The 23070-nt window shown below is 41.1% G+C and overlaps 1 long non-coding RNA gene across 3 annotated transcripts in view; it reads left to right on the forward strand.

Moving 5' to 3' along the window:
* Window positions 1-23070, forward strand: part of LOC132510275 (uncharacterized) — a 119334-nt gene that overhangs the window by 23469 nt on the left and 72795 nt on the right. For all 3 annotated transcript variants that reach the window (XR_009537261.1, XR_009537259.1, XR_009537260.1), the window contains exon 3: window positions 677-735. This is a non-coding gene — a long non-coding RNA (uncharacterized LOC132510275). The remainder of the gene's footprint in view (window positions 1-676; window positions 736-23070) is intronic.

Genomic DNA, 23070 nt, shown 5'->3' on the forward strand with positions numbered 1-23070 from the left:
CCTGGCCTTCTGGCCCTGTGTGTCAATGGGCCACCCAGCAGGTCTGCACCCAGGCAGAGTCCAGAGGGCCTTTCCCATCACAAGGGCTGGCCACTGCAGGGAAGACGGCAGCAGCTAGGGCAGGCCCAGGGGGCCACAGGTCTGGAGAGAGTCCCCTGGGGGTCCCCTGCTCAGCTGTCTGTAGAGGCTGAGTGAGCAACATGAATGAGTTACACAGGGGAGATAAGCTGAGCGGTGGGGAGCGGTGGGGAACCGGGCAAAGTGCATGGGTGAACGGCATGGTGCCCAGCCAGTTGCTGGGAACAGAGGTCCAGAGTTGCCAGAGAATATAGATATCTAATTGTTACAGCACTGTTTGTTGATAAGGCTATACTACCTGCATTGTATATGTGCCTTTGTAAAAAAATCAGCTGTTCATATATGTGTAGTTTTTTTTTTCTGGACTTGCTATTTATATTTGCCTGTTTTTATGGCAATGCCATGCTGATTTGATTACTCTAGTTTTAAAAAAAGCCTTAAAATCAGGTATGTTAGTCCTTCAACTTTGTTCTTCTTTTTCTAAGTTATGTTGGTTATTCTAGGTTCTTTACATTTTCATATGAATTCTAGAGTTACCTTCTCAATTTCTACAAAAATATCTGCTAGGATTTTGATTGAGATTGCTTTGTATCTACAGATCAGTTTGGAGGAGAATTGACATCTTAACGACATTGAGTCTTCTGACCCGTGACCAAGGTATAGCTGTCCATTTATTTAATTCTTCCTTAATTTCTCTCAGCAGTATTTCATTGTTTTCACTGTATGGGTCTTTCCCATCTTTTTTTTGATTTATCCCTAAGTATTTAATATTTTTAAATACTGTTTTAAATAATAGTTTAAAAAATTTAATTTCCAATTGTAGATAGCATATACAAATATAATTGATTTTTTAATATTGATCTTGAATCTTTACAACTTTCCTATACTCATCTATTCGTTCTGTAATTTTTTGGTTGAGTTCATCTCTTTTTCCACATAGGTTATCATGTCATCTGTGAATAAAGGTTCACATTTTCCTTCTTCCTTTACAATCTGGATACTGTTTATTTCTTTTCTTGCTTGAATGTACTGTCTAGAACTTCCAGTACAATGTTCAATAGAAGTAATGAAAGTGGAAATTCTTGACTTGTTCTTGATCTTAGGGGGAAAATATATATTTTTTTCAATTAATTAATTAATTAATTAATTTTTGGCTGCATTGGGTCTTCGTTGCTGTGCTCGGGCTTTCTCTAGTTGCGGCGAGCTGGGGCTACTCTTTGTTGCGGTGTGTGGGCTTCTCATTGCGGTGGCTTCTCTTGTTGCAGGGCACGGGCTCTAGGTGCACGGGCTTCAGTAGTTGTGGCACGTGGGCTCAGTAGTTGTGGCTTGAGGGCTCTAGAGTGCAGGCTCAGTAGTTGTGGCACACGGGCTTAGTTGCTCCGCGGCATGTGGGATCTTCCTGGACGAGGGCTCAAACCTGTGTCCCCTGCATTGGCAGGCGTATTCTTTTTTCTTTTTTTTCTTTTTTGCGGTATGTGGGCCTCTCACTATTGTGGCCTCTCCTGTTGCGGAGCACAGGTTCCAGACGCGCAGGCTCAGCGGCCATGGCTCACGGGCCCAGCCGCTCCACGGCATGTGGGATCTTCCCGGACTGGGGCACGAACCCGTGTCCCCTGCATCGGCAGGTGGACTCTTAACCACTGCGCCACCAGGGAAGCCCTGGCAGGTGGATTCGTAACCACTGCCCCACCAGGGAAGTCCCAGAGGGAGAATATTCACGTCTTTCACCATCAAGTATGATGTTATCTGTGGGTGTTTTTTGGATGACTTTTCTCAGATTGGAGAAGTTCTCGTCTATTTCTTGTTTCCTGAGGGTTTTTATCAGGAATGGATGTTGGATTTTGGGAAATGCTTTTACTGTATCTATTAAGATTATCATGTTTTTTTGTCTTTAGTTAGTTAACATAGTAAATTACCTTGATTGAATTTTGAATGTTAAACTAACCCTGCATTTCTTGGAAAAATCCCACCTGGTCCTGATATATTATCCATTTAATATATTGTGGGTTTTGATTTGCTAAAATTTTCTTTAGAATTTTTCCATCAATGTTCAAGAGAAATATTGGTCTATTTTTTTTCTTGTAATGTCTTTTTCTGATTTTAGTGTCAGGGTACTGCTGGCCTCAGAATAAGTTGGGAAGTATTCCCTTCTCCTTAATTTTTGGAGGAGTTTGTATTGAATTGGCATTACTTCTTCTTTAAACATTTGGTAGAATGCACTGTGAAGCCATCTGGCCCTGGAGTTTTCTTAATGGGGTGTTTTAAATTATAATTTAAATTCCTTTCCTTGATAGATATTTTCAGGTTACCTAACTTTTCTTTAATGAGCTTTGGTCATTTGTGTCTTCTAAGGAATTTGTCCATTTCATCTAAGTTTCTGTATTTATTGTTATGAAGTTGTTCATTATATTTGCTTTTTATCCTTTAATGTCTGTAGAAATTTAAATGCTGTAACTCTTGGGACTTCCCTGGTTGTGTAGTGGTTAAGAATCCGCCTGCCAATGCAGGGGACATGGGTTCGAGCCCTGGTCTGGGAAGATCCCACATGCTGTGGAGCAACTAAGCCCATGCGCCACAACTACTGAGCCTGTGCTCTAGAGCCCGCGAGCCACAATTACGGAAGCCCGTGAGCCACAGCTACAAAAGCCTGCGTGCCTAGAGCCCGTGCTCCGCAACAAGAGAAGCCACTGCAATGAGTAGACCCGGCTCACCGCAACTAGAGAAAGCCCGCGCAGAGCAACGAAGACCCAATGCAGCAAAAAGTAAATTAAAAAAAAAAAATGCTGAAACTCTTTCATTCCTGATGTTGGTAATTTCTGTCTTTTCTCTTCTTCTCTTAATCATTATGGCTAGAGTTTTATTAATTTTAATGATCTCAGCAAAACAGCTTTGATTTTGTTGTTTTTTTCTATTGCCTTTTTGTTTTCTATTTCATTTGTTTCCCCTTTGATTTTTATTATATCCTTTCTTCTGCTTAATTTGGGTTTAATTTTATCTTCTTATTCTAGTTTTTAAGGTGGAAGCTGAAGTTATTGATTTGATACCTTTTTTCTCTTTTCTTTTCTAATATAGACATATAATCATAAATTTCTCTGTTAATACTGCTTTGGTGGCATTCCATAAATTCTGATATTTTAGTTTTCATCCTGTACAAAATGTTTGTTTTTGGTTTTCACTGCTGCACATGGGCTTTTTCTAGTTATGGCGAGTGGGGGCTACTCTTCGTTGTGGTGTGCGGGCTTCTCATTGTGGTGGCTTCTCTTGTTGCGGAGCACGGGCTCTAGATGTGCGGGCTTCAGTAGTTGTGGCATGCGGGCTCAGTAGTTGTGGCTCGTGGGCTCTAGAGCGCAGGCTCAGTAGCTGTGGCACCCGGGCTTAGTTGCTCTGTGGCATGTGGGATCTCCCCGGAGGAGGGCTCGAACCTGTGTCCCCTGCCTTGGCGGGCGGATTCTTAACCACGGCGCCACCAGAGAAGCCCAACCTATGGGTTATTTAGATGTGTATTTAGTTTCCAAAATTTTGGGGATTTTTTTCAGAGACCTATCTGTTATTGATTTCTAATTTAATTTCTTTGTGGTTAGAGAAAATGCTTTGTATGAGTTGAGTCCTTTTGAAATAATTGAGGTTTGATGTATGACCCAGAATAGGGTTTTTCTTAGTAATTGTTCTGTATGCATTTGAGCAGAATGTGTATTCTGACATTGTTAGGTTGAGTGTTTTATAAATGTCACTCAGGTCAAGTTGGTTGATAGTTGTTCAAATTTGCTATCTCCTTGCTGATTTCCTATCCATTTGTCCTGTCAATTATGGAGAGAGAGATGCTGAAATCTCTAACTATGATTGGGGATTTGTCTGTTTTAATGGACCACACTTTGAGTAGCAACTGTTTAAGTATCTCCTGCTTTTTATTTCCCTGGGAAGCTGGTTCTGCTCTCCCAGCTTACACCCAGAATGAGGTGCTTTAAAGAACACATTCGACTTTTCCTGTAGGAGCATTCACCACAGTGTTTAATTGTCTATTAATTTTTCGGTCCCCCCACTAGATCATTATGTCCTAGACCACAGTAACTGGGTTTTGTTGCATTCACATATGAAAGACTCAAGAAGCATTTGATGATGTAAAGAAAGATATTTGAGGCTCAGTAAATGCACATGTGGCAGGATTAAAACCAGGAACAAGAATTCAGTGGATTCAGGAAATTGCAGCAAGGAGTGGCAGTGAGAATATAAAGACCCTGGGAATTAACAAAAATTATTGAGGAGGGCATGACTTTTCACTTGATGAAAAGTAAAGAGTGAAAGCTGCTGAGCACATCTGGCGCTGGGTTTCATTCGCATCTACTTAAACTAGCAAGGTCATATCCTTGATCCTTTTGTTTCCCTTCCTAACCCATTTCCAAAGGATCTATGTAAAATGTTGACCAGCAGATGGGATGTGGGCTTCATTTGAGATCTCATGTGTAATGCCCAGGAATTACAGAGATTACAAGGGTTTACACTGGATGCTGGGGCCAGGTGGTATGTTTGAGGGTTTCACTTCATCCACACAACCTGAAGTTGGAGAGTTCATGGGAAAATAAACCATTATGGTTGGTGAAGAGAGCTTGGGATCAGAACGTCTGGTGCGCAGTAAGCTTGGGGTCAGAACCTCTGGTGCACAGTAACCTCTGTGTCTGAGGACACAGGCAAGATTCTTAACAGAAAAGAGATGCAAAAACAAGAGCGTTATGGTTCAGGACAAAACTTGAGAAAGAGAAAAAGCTGTAAGAGATAACTTCTTTTCAGGTCTTTTGATCTGGGGATGGGCCATCAGGCTTAAAGGGACAGAGCTAGACTCTGCTAGACAAGGTATAATCTTAAGAGGTGGTACATTTGATATAATTCTGCAGTAGTGACAGAAGGAGGCTCTTCCAGTGCTTAAAGACCCAACTTTCTGGGGCCAACACAGATGGTGAGCAGCAATCACTACATGAATGGGTAGAAAAATGGACAACATCACGGAACATTTTATCTCCCATCTGTTTCCCTCTGCAATTTCAACTTGGTGCAATAAATCCAAGTTTTCCACTTCCTTTCCCCAGGCTACCCAGGTTGCCACTGTCTTCGAAGTTGACAGGCAGCCAGGTTGTTTTGGAAGAGACCTATTTAACCAAGATGTTGAGCATAAAGCTTTCAAAAATGGGGTCCTCCTGCTTATGTTGTCAGATTGTATTAATGTTTTTGTGCCCTGGGCTTTGATTCTATATGTCCAGTATCCTCATAAAGAGCTAGGACATAATTCATTCAATAGCTTTCTGTTCAAACATTCTGCCTTAGCCACTCACGTACTTAGTTCACTGGTCTATTAATCTATGAATTACTTCAAATTTCTGTCTGTTTAGGAGCTGGCAATACAGATAGAAACCTGATATGGTCCTTACCCTTAAGGAGCTCATGGTCTAGTAGAAGGGAAAGTAGATAGAAGTTGTTTTAGTTAACTCTATAATCATTTATGATTTCCCGTAAATCCACGGCTGGCTGTGAGGTTTCTAAGGCTCCGCTGGGCAGTTATTCTGCTTGTCTTGCTTGGGGAGTCTCTCATGCCTATGCATTCAATTGCCTGTTGGGCTTGGCTGGAAGATCCAATGTGGCTTCACTCACGTGCCTGGTATTTCAGTGCTCTTCCACATGGCCTATCTCTTTCCTCGTGGTATCTCACCATCCAGTAGTCTAGTCCAAGTTTCTTTACAGCAGGGTGAGTGGCTTTACCAGGGGGAAGGCAGAAGCTGTCTGGCTTTTTAAAGGAGACAGAAGGGTTATCACTTCTGTTGCATTTTACCGATCAAGGAAAGTCATAATGCCAGCCCTGGCTCAAGAGGAGGGGTAATGGTATTAGTAGTGGGTGAAGTAGCACACACTTACAGAGAGGGAACTCTTTTTGGAGAGTTATCTTCCACAGATACAAATAAATAAGAACCATAGCTAACAGTTAGTGAGCTCTTCTATGTCAGACAGCCAGCTAAGTAAGTACTGGACATGTATGATCTCACAACATCCTCATACTAACCCAGTGAAGTAGGAATCATTCTTACCACCATTCTGTAAGCAAGTGAATGGAGGCTGGTAGAGGTTAAATAAATAACCCCAGGTCTAATAAATGGCCAGGATTCAAACTCCGCGGAGATTGATTTGCTGCGCTAGGAGGAGGCTGAGTGAAATGGTGAAGAACTCAGTCTGTGGAGTCATCACGTTGTAATAAATGCTCGAGAGAGGGCAGTGAGGTTCAGAGAAGAGAAAGATCCCTTCTGTCTGGGAGTTCAGGGAAGTCTTCAGGAAAGGTGACATTTGTTGCTGAAGGATGATTTAGATATGAACAGATTGGTGGATTAAGGCCTTCTTGCAGGTGGGAAAGATCATGAACACGTGTTGAGGAGAGAAACCAGGAGTGTACTCTGGGACCAGCAGTCAGCTTAGCTTGAGTGGACTCTAGAATTCAAGGAGGGAGACAGAAAGGGGTGATGGATGCAGGACATTTGGGGTCAGATTATGAAAATAATTGAACGCCAGGCTGAGATATTTGGGCCTTTATTTCTTGGGGAGACATTTAGTGTTTGGGAATAAGAACTTTATTTTAGAAAGGTTAAAGTCACAGAGGTAGATATGGTACGCTGCAACGCAGATACTTAAGACAGGATGAACAAAGGAAGCCTTTCTCTGTTGGCTAGTTGAGAGGGGATATAGGTCTGGAGCTCTTTACTGACCACCGGGATGGATTAGGGGTATAGAAGAGTAGAAATATTGAAGGACTTGGTAGTTGAAGGAGTCAAAGATGAGTGCCAAATATTCAGCCACAGTAACTAAAATAATAGGATGGGGCAGACTTGGGAAATATAGAGTTGTTTAAATTTTGGGCTACTGAATGGACTTCGTCAATGCTGTTGACCTGAGGAGGGGCCAAGGTGGGCTTGCGGGAGTTGATCCAAAGGGAGAGTCATTGTTTGTAATGAGGAAATGTGACACGTTTCCTTAAATTAATTTGGCAAGCTATAGTAGACTATTAACATGATTTTCTCCTTTTCTCTTTGTTACTCTCAGTCAAACCTAAATGGAACCCAGTTACTTTTATGGCCTGCTCCATTAGCTGTATACATCTCCTATCTGTATGCCTCCCCCTGACATCCTCGCATTAACTTCATAAGAGGTATTGCTCTGTATCAGGGCATTAAGGGCTTGATGGGGCACTATGCCTTGACCAACTGCTTTACATGTAAGAAAATGAGGTAGAGAAAGTTAAATGACCAGTAGTACAACACTGAGTTAGAATCTGTGTGCTGACCTAAGTCTAGGCAGATGGGAGGATATTTATGACCTTTATTCACAGGGCATGGGGAGGTGGAAGGCCAAGTCATAGTCAGATAAACTAAACACACCAGGAAGAGATAGGTACTGCTTTGTGGCCTGTCAGCATCAGGAATAAGCCTGGGATAGACAGAGCTATGAGCTGATGACTCAGTTCCCTTTGCAAGGTATTTACTTATAAGAGTCCTAATAGGTTCAGGATAGAAGATTCTGTAGTTTGCTATGACTAAGGACTTTCATTCTGATTAGAATTACACACTGTCAACAAACACCTGAAAGGATGCTCAACATCACTAATCATTAGAGAAATGCAAATCAAAACTACAATGAGGTATCACTTCACACCGTCAGAATGGCCATCATCAAAAAATCTACAAACAATAAATGCTGGAGAGGGTGTGGAGAAAAGAGAACCCTCCTGCACTGTTGGTGGGAATGTAAATTGATACAGCCCCTATGGAGAACAATATGGAGGTTCCTTAAAAAACTAAAAATAGAACTACCATACGACCCAGCAATCCCACTACTGGGCATATACCCTGAGAAAACCATAATTCAAAAAGAGTCATGGGACTTCCCTGGTGGCGCAGTGGTTGAGAGTCCGCCTGCCGATGCAGGGGACACGGGTCCGTGCCCCGGTCCGGGAAGATCCCACATGCCGCGGAGCGGCTGGGACCGTGAGCCATGGCCGCTGAGCCTGCGCGTCTGGAGCCTGTGCTCCGCAACGGGAGAGGCCACAACAGTGAGAGGCCCACGTACTGCAAAAAAAAAAAAAAAAAAAAAAAAGAGTCATGTACCACAATGTTCATTGCAGCACTATTTACAATAGCCAGGCCATGGAAGCACCCTAAGTGTCCATTGACAGATGAAAAGAAGCTATGACACACATATACAATGGAATATTACACAGCCATAAAAAGAAATGAAATTGAGTTATTTGTAGTGAGGTGGATAGACCTAGAGACTCATATAGACAGAGTGAAGTAAGTCAGAAAGAGAAAAACAAATACTGTATGCTAACACATATATGCGGAATCTAAAAGAAAATGGTTCTGAAGAACCTAGGGGCAGGACAGGAATAAAGACGCAGACATAGAGAATGGACTTGAGGACATGGGGAGGGGGAAGGGTAAGCTGGGGTGAAGTGAGAGAGCGGCATGGACATATACACACTACCAAATGTAAAATAGATAGCTAGTGGGAAGCAGCTGCGTAGCACAGGGAGATCAGCTCTGTGATTTGTGACCACCTAGAGGAGTGGGATAGGGAGGGTGGGAGAGAGACGCAAGAGGGAGGAGATATGGGGATATATGTATAGGTATAGCTGATTCACTTTGTTATACAGCAGAAACTAACACACTATTGTAAAGCAATTATACTCCAATAAAGACGTTTAAAAAAAAAGAAAAAGAAAAAGAAATATAGAATCACTATGTTGTTTGTGTACCAGGAACTAACATAGTGTTGTAGGTCAAATATACTTCAAAAACAAACAAAGAAAAAACTAACAAACAAATAAACTCATCAAAAACAGATCAGATTTTTGGTTACCAGAGGCGGGGGTTGTGGGGAGGAGGATTTGGAGGAAAGTGGTCAAAAGGTACAAACCTCCAGTTATAAATAGGTACTAGGGATGTGATGTACAACATGATAAGCAATTAACACTGCTGAAAGTTACATAGGAAAGTTGTCAAGAGAGTAAGTCCTAAGAGTTCTCATCACAAGGAAAAAATATTTATTTTGTGCTTCTTTAATTTTGTGTCTATATGAGGTGATGGATGATCACTAAACGTATTGTGATTATCATTTCATGATGTATGTAAGCCAGATCATTATGCCGTACACCTTAAACTTATACAGTGCTGTATGTCAATTATATCTCAATAAAACTGGAAGGAAAAGAAAAAAAAAAGAAAAAGAATTACACACTGGCAAATGAGTGGGAACCATCAGAACTTAAGTAGCTGCTCAACAGAACGAATGCAGTCATTTCTGAAGTGGGTTGTTAACTTATTACTTGCTTTCTTGTTTTTCATTTGCTTCAGATCTGAGTATGTGAATTCTGGGGCCTTGGGAATGGCAGCTGGGATTTAAATATTTAATGGGGAATGCTCCCTGCTGCTCTGCCTCATGACTGACACTCACCCTCTTCATTCATCAAAAACCTGGTAGCCCCTCAAGGAGGGGAGAGATTGCACTGTGTCTCTTCACATGTGCTTTGCCAAGCCCCTGACTATTTGTCTAAGTTGTCTGTACACGGTCCCATGCTGAAGGGAAAGGACTAATGTAGGAGCTGGTTTCCAAGAGCCCACACAATTCATTAAGGACTTCCCAGGTCCATGTATTATTATCTGTGTTCATATGCTAAAACAACACTACTACTTCTACTACTAATATTTACAATAGCAACAATTTTCAACTTATCTTACAGTGGGCTGGGCAAGTTAAACTTATTATTTTGAATCCTCCTAACAACCCCTTTTACAGATAAGAAAACTGCTTTCTCAAGTTCCACAACTTTAAATCCCAGGTCAGATATCAAAGTTTATGCTTTTTGTCTTCTGTGATGCGAACACTGTTTTCTCTCTTATGTGGTAGGGAATAGAAATGTTAGGATAGGCCGTTGAATGTAATCTCCCATTATTTCCATACCCTCTTTTGGTTATTTCAGCAAATGTGGGCAACATGTATACACAGTTGCCAATGTTATATTTCTTCCCTACTGTCCTGGGGTAGCCAGGTTAGGATGCTCACAATAATAGTTCAGTCTTGGGCATCAGGAAACTGGGTCAGACACGAAACAGACCAAAAACATGGAATATATGGATTTTTGGATCATCTTTTCCCTTGACGCTAAGCTGGCCTCTGCCAATGGGAGGTGAACATTTTGAAGCTACACATGAATGAATACATACCAGGTATAGCTTAAGGTAATAGGTAGTATTGCTCAGAAAAGGCATGAATCTGTTGCATGTGTAGGGGGTACAGCAGGCTAAGAGGGCAACCCACTGTAATGAAAAGGACATAGACTCTCCAGTCTAACGGACACTGGTTTGAATTTTAGGAATTCTGTTAGGAATCTGTTCCACAGCAAATCTTGTGACTTTGAGCCATTCTCTTAATCATTCTGAGCCTCAGCTTTCTTGTCTGTAGAATGCACCTACCTACTGGCTTGTTCTGAGGAAGTTATAACTGCTGGTTGCCAAGGCTTCTTACTCCTCAGGCACTGTGATTACTGCTTTAAGTACACTCTGGGTGTGTGTTTATGCTTTTATTGTTGTTTGGATGTTCACAAATGTTTGTCCATTAATTTCTGCTATTATGTTTTCCTTTACTTTTATTTTCACCTTTTGGTGGTTATTGATGTTGTTTTTGAACATACAGCCTCTATTCAAGACAAAGAGGGCATGCTTAGTGGCCACTGTGGAATTCTAAGAAGTGAGCAGGAGGGACTTCCCTGGCGGCCCAGTGGTTAAGACTCCACGCTCCCAATGCAGGCGGCACAGGTTCGATCCCTGGTTGGGGAGCTAAGTTCCTGCATGCCACACAGTGCGGCCAAAAAAAAAAAAAAAGTGATCCGGATACTCCTGGATGCTACTGTGGAATGAAAGGAAAGAATACAAGTAGAAGGCAAAACACAGAGCACTGTTCATGCAGCCGCCCTTCTCTCTGGGAGAACCCCCTTGGAGCCCTAAGCCATCGAGGGTCCAACCTCATAGGTCTTGATGTACTGAATTTAACAAAGGATCATATCCCTTTGCTAATTCCCTTAACCTTTTATTTATATCTTGTCTTTGGACTCTATCAAATGTTACCTCATACTATAATTTTCTAAGAATTTTATCACTTTTTTTTTTTTAGCATTTAAAAAAGATTTATTTATTTATTTATTTATTTTTGGCTGCATTGGGTCTTCGTTGCTGCCCGTGGGCTTTCTTTTTAGTTGCAACGAGCAGGGGCTACTCTTTGTTGCAGTGCACAGGCCTCTCATTAAGGTGGCTTCTCTTGTTGCGGAGCACGGGCTCTAGGAGCGTGGGCTTCAGTAGTTGTGGCAGGCGGGCTCAGTAGTGTGGCTCATGGGCTCTAGAGCGCAGGCTCAGTAGTTGTGGTGTACGGGCTTAGTTGCTCCATGGCATGTGGGATCTTCCCAGACCAGGGCTTGAACCCCTGTCCCTTGCATTGGCAGGCGGATTCCTAACCACTGCGCCACCAGGGAAGTCCTAATACTCCTTTTTATTATTATTATTTTTTATTTTATTTTTTGCGATACGTGGTCCTCTCACTGTTGTGGCCTCTCCCGCCGCGGAGCACAGGCTCCGGACGCACGGGCTCAGTGGCCATGGCTCACGGGCCCAGCCGCTCCGCAGCATGTGGGATCCTCCTGGACCGGGGCACGAACCTGCGTCCCCTGCATCGGCAGGTGGACTCTCAACCACTGCTCCACCAGGGAAGCCCGTAATACTCCTTTTTAAATGGGAGGACTTTGGTGAATGGATCCATGTGGGTGGGTGAGGAAGAAGTGATGTATTTAGTATGACTAGATTTATGGCTCTGCGTGTGGTGATGCAACGAGGAACAGAGAACTCTGGAAGGTCGTATAGGTTCACAGAGGTTTAAACATGCTGAGTTTGAGGGACTTAGGTATCATTTAAGTAAGGATGCTTTCAACTAGCTCAATGTATGAATCTGAAGATCAGGAGAAATTTATTATTGTTCCCATTTTACACTTGACGAACTTGAGACTCAGAGGTAAGTCACTTTCCCAAGGTTCAAAGACCTTGTCTGTCTGGTCAAAGCTCATATGTTCTTCACACATGATTTTTTTTTACACACGTTACCCATTACATGGGTAAATAAATTAATGAAGAAATGCATAAAATAGTCTTTTTTGAGCATACTCAGTGTTCAGCCCACTTCTTATTCTGTTCATTCTCACCTCTCACTTCACTCCTTGAAGAAGATAACAAGGGTGGTCTTACCCTAAGGAAGTTTAGAAGCTGTATTTGTTTACTGTTACTTCAAAGATCCAGTACCCTTTGGCTGTTTAAGGTCGTTTAACTGCTTTGCTGCTATTTGAACAGACAGGATGCTTTGAAATGAAGGCAAAACAAACAAGAAAACAGACAAAAGTAAAACCACTAAAAACCCAGTGAGACGGATAGGGTAATGAAATGGAAAGATTGGGACGTACCAAATAGGCCACCTAACCTTCCGAACTTGGTCTAGCTCTGTTTGGGGGTTCTGCTCCTTGGCTGTTTGTGGAGCCCAGTGGCCACTGTGTCCAGTAATCGTCACTGCTGATTTAAAGCTTTAATCCTGTGAAGCCGAGTGTAATTCATTTATTTCATGCGGAGAATGGTCGGGGATGAGTCAGTGTCTTCCACATGAAACGAGGCAAGGGAGAGAATGATCTAATAAGGTGGCCTGCACTTAAGGCGTGACCATAGTGTATACAAGTCTCCCCTGGGCCCCAGGGGAAAAGACCTCGAAGTGCATCTAGGTTATCTTTCTTCTCACATCTGTCTCTTTCTCCAGCGTAGCTGACACATTATTGCCCAACGCACTGCACACACACACACACACACACACACACACACACACACACACACGACACTCCATTGTGGATAGTTGGACCACAAGCATTTGCCCTCTTGGACTATCTCCCATGGGACCTAGTTCTTCTTTCTAGAGCCACACAGAACATGTTCCCCACCTTGTCCCCATGATGTTGTTTTAAAGAAATTCAGGCATTACAATAAAACTTCCACATGATTCATTAGTCTCCTTAAATCTCCTCAATTACTTCTCATCTGATAGTTTTCCACTTTGGTACCTTTTCTTTCAAGGTGTGGCATCCAGAATATTGCTGTACTTAGAGTTTTAAAAAGCTTACTGTGGAATCTTAATATGTAAGTATAGAATGGAAATTTGGTAAAAAGCATTGAAAGTTAAGAGGCCTTAGTCTGGGGTGGGATAGGGAGGGTGGGAGGGAGACGCAAGAGGGAGGGAATATGGGGATATATGTATACATATAGCTGATTCACTTTGTTATACAGCAGAAACTAACACAACATTGTAAAGCAATTATACTGCAATAAAGATGTTAAAAAAAAAAAAAAGAAGAGGACTTAGTCCCTGAGTTGGCCATACCAGTTACTGTGTGGAGACTTGGGCAGACAGCTTCTCTAGTCTGAGCATCACTTTTTCCATCTGTAAAATGAAAGTCTTGGATTAAAAGATCTCTATTCCTCCTGGTTCTGAATGGACCCAGTAACAATGGAGGATGAACATTATTAAAAATTACCTTTATTAAAAGATTGAACACAGAGGATTATAGAAATGAATACAGAAGGATCTTAAATCTAACACCAAGATACCCTCTGCTGACTTAAAAGAGTTATACGTGTCAAGAGTAGAAAATTCAAAAAAATATTGTAAGATGTAAAGTAAAAAGTAAAAGTCCCTCTTCTGGTTCCTGGTTCGTTTTCCCAAAGGATTTCAATATAGCTAGTTACTTGTTTTTCCTCCCCACTCTCCCCAGAAAGAGAATATCAACTTTTAAAGCAAGAATATAGAATTTCAAAATGTCTGTTTCTTCTCTATAGTCTTGAGGAGGGGTTGCATGCCCACTCTCTTGTGCAGTTTCTCTTGTGGCACATGCAATTAAATAAGACTGTCCTCAACTTATAATGGTTTAACTGATGAGTTTTAGACTTAACGATGATGCAAAAGTGATATGCGTTCAGTAGAAATCGTACTTATAATTTTGAATTTTACTCTTTTCCTGGGCTAGCAATACACAGTATAATGCTCACTTGTGCTGCTGGGCAGTGGCAGCGAGCCACAGCTCCCAGTCAGGCATGTGATCACCAGGGTAAACAACTGATACACTTATAACCATTCTGTTCTTCACTTTCAGTACAGTATTCAGTACCTTACAGGAGATATTCAACACTTCATTGGAAAATAGGCTTTGTGTTAGATGATTTTGTCCAAGTGTAGGCTAAGTGTTCTGAGAATGTTAAAGGTAGGCTAGGCTAAGTGATGATGTTTGGTAAGTTACGTATATTAAATGTATTTTCTGTTTGTTATATTTTCAACTTTCGTTTATCAGGAGGTAATCCTTGTAAGTCGAGGAAGATCAGTAGTTGAACAGAGAGGCACTTCAGTCGTAGAATCTTTGGTAATCATTGTGGTTTGGCTTACAAACCTGAGTGCTAAAAGGACAATCTTGAAGTGCTCAAAGATGAGTGAAATTGATTACAGGAGGTTTCACTGGCTGGCAGCTTTTAAGTAGACCCCAACACCTAGTGAAATGATTTGTGGGAGTCCTTACGATTGTGATGGACCTTCACTTGGTGATTGAAAAGAAACATTAGCATGAAGCATTATCTATTGAAATAAGTTTTTTTTTTTCATCCCAGATTTATGAGTCAGTGTTGAAGGAGCCCTGTTTAACGGTCTCAAGAGGAGAAGGGTCCTTGTATGAATGGTTGAAATAAATCTCTTGAAATTCGGTAGATTTTCATTTTAGATTTTACTCCTATTTGTACTTACAAGACAAATAGGCAATTATCACCAGCTTGGTCTGGTCCATGAGGTATTTTAGCCATGCTGGATTTTCAGATTGATATCTTATAGGAACTGAAGATTCCACTTCCCCTAAAATATCTCCCCTTATTATAGCAACTGAAATTCCCACTAGTTTAGATATCTCTCTGGATTTATTAAGATATGTTTTTAATGCTTTATGATTATAAAATTGCAAGTGCCCATTTTTGTTGAGGCATAATTGATGTGCAATAAGTGGCACATATTATAGTTTGTAAGTTAAAAAATTTTGACTTATGTATACACCTGTGAACCTAACAATCAAGGTAGTAAACATATCATTCATGACCTGTATTTTTCTTGTTTCCCTTTAAAATTCTTCCTTCTTGTCCCTCATCATCCTGGTTGCTCCCCCTTCCCCCCAACCAATGATCTGCTTTCTATCACTATATCATTTTGCATTTCTAGAATTTATATAAATAGAATGACACAATATGTTTTTTTAATTAAAAAATTTTTTTAGTCTGACTTCCTTAATTTAGCATGATTATTTTGAGATTCATTCATGTTGTGTATATCAATAGTTCATTCCTTTTTATTGCCAAGTAGTATTCTGTTGTATGGATATACCACAGTTGTTGTATCCATTTACCTGTTGATGGACATTTGGATTATTCCCAGTTTTGGCTCTCACAAATAAAATTGCTGTGAGCATTGTTGAATAAGTCTTTGTAGGTATATAGCTCTTCTTTTCTCTTGAATAAATATCTAGGGGTGGAATAGCTGGATCACATGGTAGATGTCGTTTAATATTTTAAGAAGGTGCCAAACTGTTTTCCAAAGCAATTGTACCATTTTACATTACCACCGCTGTGTATGAGAGGTCCAGTTCCTCTACAACCTCACCAAATACTTGGTATGGTCAATCTTTTAAATTTAAGCCATCAAATTAAAGTGTGTAGTGCTATATCATTGTGGTTTTAATTTTGCATTTTCTTAATAAATAATGATATTGAGCATCATTTTATACTTCTTTGCCATTCATATATATATGTATATTTTTTTGCTGAAGAGTCTAACTCTTTTGCCCACTTAAAAAATCGAGTTGTTTGTTTTCTTATTTTTTGAGGTTTCAGAGTTAAAAAAAATGTTCTGGAAACAGTCCTTTATCAGATATATACTTTGCAAAATTTTTCCCCTAGTTTGTGGCTTCTCTTTTAATTCTTTTAACAGTGACTTTTTAAGAACAAAAGTTTTCAATTATCATGAAGTTCAATTTATCAATTTATTCTTTTATGGATTGTGCTTTTGGTATTGTAGCTAAGAAGTCTTTGTCTAATCCAGTGTATTTTCTCCTATGTATTATTCTAGAAGTTTCAGTTTTATATTTGTGTTCAAATGAGTTAATTTTTGTATATGGTATAAGATATGGATCAAAATTATTTTTGTTATGTTTGTATATGGATATACAATAGTTCCATCTCCATTTGTTGAAAGATTATTTTCTTCAATGAATTGTCTTAGTATCATTGTAAAAAAATCAACTGATTTTTCCATACATGTATAGGTCTATTTCTGGACTGTATTCTATTCCATTGATCTATTTGTTTATCTTTAGTTGTGTCTTGCTTTTTATAAATCTGACAATTTCTGCCTTTAATTGGAATATTTGAATCATTTTCATTTAATGTAATTACTCATTTGGTTAGGTTTAACCCTATCATCTTTCAAATTGTTCTCTATTTGTCTCATCTGTTCTTTGTTTTATTTTTCTGCCTTTTTTTCAGATTATTTTTTATGATTCTATTTTTATCTCCTTTGTTGGCTTTATTAGCTGTGACTCTTTGTTTTGTTATTCTAGTTTAGTAATCACCTGCTTTTACCTCCCCCACCCCCCAGTCTAAGCAACCACTCATCTACTTTCTGTCTGTATAGCTTTGCCTATTTTGGACATTTTGTATAAATAAAATAGTATCTATAGACGTTTGTCACTGACTTCTTTCACTTAGCATAATGTTTTCAAGGTTCATCCATGTTGATTTGCTTTTATTTAGAAAGACAATTTTGCTACGTATAGAATTCTTTTTTTAAAAAATTTTATTTATTTATTTATTTATTTTTGGCTGTGTTGGGTCCTCGTTTCCGTGCGTGGGCTTTCTCTAGTTGTGGCGAGCGGGGGCCACTCCTCATCGTGGTGCGCGGGCCTCTCACCGCCGCGGCCTCTCCCGTTGCGGAGCACAAGCTCCAGACGCACAGGCTCAGCAGTTGTGGCCCACGAGCCCAGCCGCTCTGCGGCATGTGGGATCCTCCCAGACCAGGGCTCGAACCCGTGTCCCCTGCACTGGCAGGCAGACTCTCAACCACTGCACCACCAGGGAAGCCCCTTAGAATTCTTCTTTTTTTTTTTTTTGTGGTACGCGGGCCTGTCACTGTTGTGGCCTCTCCCGTTGCAGAGCACAGGCTCTGGATGCGCAGGCTCAGCGGCCATGACCCACGGGCCCAGCCGCTCCGCGGCATGTGGGATCTTCCTGGACTAGGGCACGAACCCGCGTCCCCTGCATTGGCAGGTGGACTCTCAACCACTGCGCCGCCAGGGGAGCCCCTAGAATTCTTTTATGACAGTTTTTTCTTTCAGTACTTTAAAGGTGTTGCTCTACTGTTTTCTCCCTTGTGTTGTTTCTGATGAGAAACCTGCTGTCATCCTTATCTTTGTTCCTCTCTACATAACATGTCTTTTTTCTCTAGCTGAATTTAAGATTTTCTTTTTACCAACAGTGTGAGTAATTTGATTTAAAAAAAATAAATTTATGTTATTTATTTATTTTTGGCTGTGTTGGGTCCTCATTGCTGCGCACAGGCTTTCTCCAGTTGTGGCAAGTGGGGGCTACTCTTTGTTGCAGTGCATGGACTTCTCATTGTGGTGGCTTCTCTTGTTGCGGAGCATGGGCTCTAGGCGCAGGATTCAGTAGTTGTGGCATGCAGGCTCAGTAGTTGTGGCTCATGGGCTCTAGAGTGCAGACTCAGTAGTTGTGGCACACGGGCTTAGTTGCTCTGTGGCATATGGCATCTCCCTGGACCAGGGATTGAACCCATGTCCCCTGCATTGGCAGGCAGATTCTTACCCACTGCACCACCAGGGAACTCCAGTAATTTGATTATTATGTGCCTTGGTATAGTTTTTTTTTTTTTTAATTTTTCTTGTGCTTGGGGTTCATTTGGGTTTGGATGTGTGGGTTTACAGTTTTTGTCATATTTGAAAGTTTTTGACTGTAATTTGTTCAAATATTTTTTCTCTCTCACCCCCCTTTTGTAGGACTACAACTACCCATATATTAGGACGCTTGAAGTTGTCCCACATCTCACTGATGCAGTTTTAATTTTATTGTGTTCTTTTTCCTCTCAGTGTTACATTTTTTTTTCCAATGGTACATTTTGAATAGTTTCTATTGCTGTTTTTTTCTTTTTTTGGCTGCGTTGGATCTTAGTTACGGCACGTGGGATCTTCGTTGAGGCATGCGGGATCTTTTGTTGCTGCATGGGCTCTTTGTTGTGGTACATGGGCTTCTCTCTAGTTGTGGCATGCGGGTTTTCTCTCTCTAGTTGTGGCACGCAGGCTCCAGGGTGCGTGGGCTCTGTAGGTGTGGCTCTCAGGGTCCAGAGCTCTTGGTTCTGTAGTTTGCGGCACGTGGGCTCTCTCGTTGTGGCACACGAGCTCAGTAGTTGTGGCACATGGGCTTAGTTGCCCTGCAGCATGTGGGATCTTAGTTCCCTGGCCAGGGATCAAACCTGCGTCCCCTGCATTAAAAGGTGGATTCTTTACCACTGGACCACCAGGGAGGTCCCCTGTGTTTTTAAGTTCGCTAATATTTTCTTTGCAGTGTCTAATCTGCCATTACTCCCATCAAGTCTATTCTTTATCTCATAATTGTATTTTTCATCTCTTGAAGTTTGATTTGGGTCTTCTTATATCTTTCACACCTGTACTTCAAATTCTGAACATATGGAATACATATATACCAATTGTTTTAATCACCCTCCTCATTATGGTTGTATCTTTTTACTTCTTTGCATGTCTGTTAATTTTTGATTAGGTGCCAGACATTGTGAATTTTACCTTACTGAGTGCTAGATATTTTTGTATCCCTATAAATCTTTTTGAGGTTTGTTCTGGGACATGTTTAAGTTACTTGGAAGAAATTTGATCCTTTTGGTTATAGCTGTGAAGAAATATTAGGTGGGACTTGAACAGAGCTCTCTAGGGATGATTATTTTCCACGACTGAAGCAAGACCCTACTGTGTACTCTACTCAGTGACCTGTGAGTCATGTGGTATTCTAGTCTGGCTTGTGGGGTTAGGCACTATACCTAGCTCTGTTTGAACAATGGATACTTAATCTTTTTGGATGGTTATTTTCCTGATGGGTAGTTTTCTCACACATATGCACTGATCAGTACTCATTAAATACTTAAAGGGCACCTTCTGCAGTGTCTGGAGTTCTCTGTGCACCTCCCTCCTTGCTGGTGCTGTGAACTCTAGCCACTTTGGTCTCACTAGACTCTTAGATTTGTCTCTTCAACTCAGGGAGTCTGCTAGGTTCTGCCTGGTTTCCCCTCCCTGTGGGGACACTCTCTCTCTCTCTCTTTTTCTAAATTAATCAATTTATTTGTTTTTAAAATTTTTGGCTGCGTTGGGTCTTCGTTGTTGCACCAGGCTTTCTCCAGTTGCGGCAAACGGGCTACTCTTCGTTGCAGTGTACGGGCTTCTTATTGCAGTGGTTTCTCTTGTTGTGGAACATGGGCTCTAGGTGCGGGGCTTCAGTAGTTGTGGCACGTGGGCTTGGTAGTTGTGGCATGTGGGCTTACTTGCTCTGCGGTATGTGGGGTCTTCCCAGACCAGGGATTGAACCCATGTCCCCTTCATTGGCAGGTGGATTCTTAACCACTGCACCACCAGGGAAGTCCCTGGACACTCTCTTGCTAGACTACACTGAAGCAACCATAGGGCTCCCCTTATTTGTTTCCCATCTCTCAGGGATCACTGCCTTTGTTGCCTGATGTCCAGGGTCTTGAAAACTTTTGTTTCATATATTTCATCTGTTTAAGGTTATTTTTTTTTATTTTTTTATTTTTTTATTTTTTGCGGTACGTGGGCCTGTCACTGTTGTGGCCTCTCCCGTTGCGGAGCACAGGCTCCGGACGCGCAGGCTCAGCGGCCATGGCTCACGAGCCCAGCCGCTCTGCGGCATGTGGGATCTTCCTGGACCGGGGGCACGAACCCGTGTCCCCTGCATCGGCAGGCGGACTCTCAACCACTGCGCCACCAGGGAAGCCCTAAGGTTATTTTTGATGTAAGGGTAAATCCCTTCTCTGTTACTCTATCTTGTATACCCAATTTTATATATTGAAAAATATAGAGAATATTTAAGAAAGACAAAATTAGCCCTCATCTTATTTTTGGTAATATTTACTGATAATGAATTTAGAGTTTTCATCCACAAATCTTGCATGCTGTGTAGTAAAGATGATTTTTGAGGTCAGATATACTTAGGACTAAATATGCCACTTACTTTTTATGTTATCTTTTATATGTTACGAAAACTCACTAACCTTAGCTTTCTCATCTGTAGTATAGAGGTGATCATACTTATCTCATGGGTTGGTGCAAGGACTAAGTAAAACTGTACTTTTAATTTTATTATTATTATTTATTTTATTTTTTTATATTAAGAGCTTTATTCAATATTTAGTTCAGCAAACACTTGTTGAGCATATATAACTTGTAAAGGACTTGGCTTGTTCCTGTGGATACAGAGATTTGAGACAAAAAGCAGAAAATCAGAAGTATCAGGTAGTCCACAAATGCAGTTTGGGTGTCACATTGTGATTTTCTACAAGTCCATGTGATTTTAACACGGAGACTCAAGTCTCTCTAAGTCGGCAGGATTCCAGTATTATTTTGGGTGTGTATACCTCAAAATATTTCCATCTGAGATAGCAGGATTCCAGCATCTTTATACAAAGCCAAAATTATGGGTTAGAGATGAAAAAGAGGTTTTTCATCTTTCTGTTTAAAAAGATTATTAGGTCTCTGGAATAGCACTCTTTGTTCATGTCCACTTCGCAGTTCTACAACTCTTTGCCTTTCCCAGTAGATTTTGTCAAATATATTGAGATGAACATATGGTTTTCCCTGTTTAGTCTGTGTAAATGGTGAATTACAGTGATATATTTTATAATGTTAAAGTAGGCTTCCATTAGGATAAGCCTACTTGTTTTGGATATAGTAACCTTTTTTAAAAAAGCATATTGTTGTATTTGATCTGCTAAAATTTTAGTGAGAAGTTTTGCATATGTTAATGAGAGCTATTGGTCTCTAGAATACTTTTCTTTTACCTTCATCTGTATTTGGTATCAGAATATTGCTACCTACATAGAATGTTAGGAAGCATTCTTTCCCCGTCTATTCCTGAATGAGTTTGTGTAAAATGGGAATTATATCTTCCTTACATATTTGGTGAAAGTTTCCAGTGAAGATACCTGTAGTATTCTCTGTGGGATAAAACTGTATTTTTAAAACACCTAGTACAGTGCCAGGTAATATAATGAGAATGAGCAGTTAATACTGATAGTTAAGAGTTAGGGAGACAATAAGGCAGAAAGAAGCAGATTTGAGTATGATGACAGCAGTCTGTGAGTCCTGGGGAAATGCCACAAAGTGCTGTGGTGCATCCTTGCTGTGTCAGTTTTGGGCGTTACATCCTTGATGCTTGGATTTGGTGGCAATTCTGAAAGTTTCATAGTTGGCTCGCATGGGAAATACAGTTGGGGTGAAGGAACACAGGAATTCATAATGAAGATGTGGATGAATAGGTATCGGTGTGGCATAATAATAACCATCATAGAAAAAGGAAATGGGAGCAGTAGAGCTGGGGGAGTGATGTAGGGGTTCACTCATGGAGCTCTAGGCAGATAAATAATAAATGAATTAGGACAGTCCAAGCTCCAGTGGACCAGTTCTTTGGCTATGGAATTGCTTGTTCTCTGGACAGGAGGGGAAAGTGGAATGGTTGATTTTTTGCATGAAAGAACTTAGCTGAAGGCAAATCAAGGCTCTTTTTTAAATGCAGAGAGCTCTGTGAATAATATGATCTAGTCATTTATTCTCCCTTGATGGATTTCTTTATATCATCAAATTACATCATTTGCTGTTGGTCTAGTTAAACCTTTCAACTCCCTATCTTGGTTGGGCCAGACGTGGTGTGGAAGGTGACTCAAGGTCAGTAATTTGGTCTTTGACTCCCGAGTTTTCACTCTGTTGTCTTTCTTCAGTAGATAAAAGGGGCCCATGAGCACTATAGTCTGCTGAGTGACTTTCATTTATAACTTTAAAAGGGGTTGTCTGAAGGCTTAAAAAATTTCCCGAGGTGGGAGTTTTAATATTCAGAGATACAGCCTGCTTTTGGAAGCTGTCTTCTTTTGTTGCTGACAAAAATCAGAAAAGCTCTAGAGTTTGGGGGAACATTTTTGTTGTTAAAATTGCTTCTGAAATCACTGTGTTATTGTTAAGAAAATGTTCACTTTGTGGATAATGGGGACATAGTTCCCATCCCTGTGCCTGCCCCCGGGGCTCAGTGCTTCATGTTGCCTGATAGAACAGTTAGGGGCTCTGTGTATTGCCTTCGTTAACTGGGGTCACACATTCCAAAATCTGTCTTTCAATTCAACACAGTCATCCCATGGTGTATTTTTAAAAGTTGCCTCTGTAACACCCACCCCAGCTTCCTCTTTTTCCAAAGGGCAAAAATCAGACACATGGTGACCCTAGGCTTATGTCATTAATATTGGGAAAGGCATGCCACCAGGACTAAGACTGTGGACCATGGAGAGAGGCCCCACTGAAGCAAAATAGTGCCTCAACCTGAAACTTTTCTTCCATACCTGCCATGGCGTAATGCAGAGTCACTGAAGCTTGGCACTGTTGACATTTTGTGCTGGATAATTCTCTGCTGTGGGAGGCTGTCCTGCCCCCTGTGGGATGTTTGGCAGCACCTGTGGCCTCCACCCACCGGATGCCAGTAGCATCCCCTCTGCCCCTAGTTGTGA

This window comes from Lagenorhynchus albirostris, chromosome 19 (assembly GCF_949774975.1).
Source record: "Lagenorhynchus albirostris chromosome 19, mLagAlb1.1, whole genome shotgun sequence".
Taxonomy (NCBI): Eukaryota; Metazoa; Chordata; class Mammalia; order Artiodactyla; family Delphinidae; genus Lagenorhynchus; species Lagenorhynchus albirostris.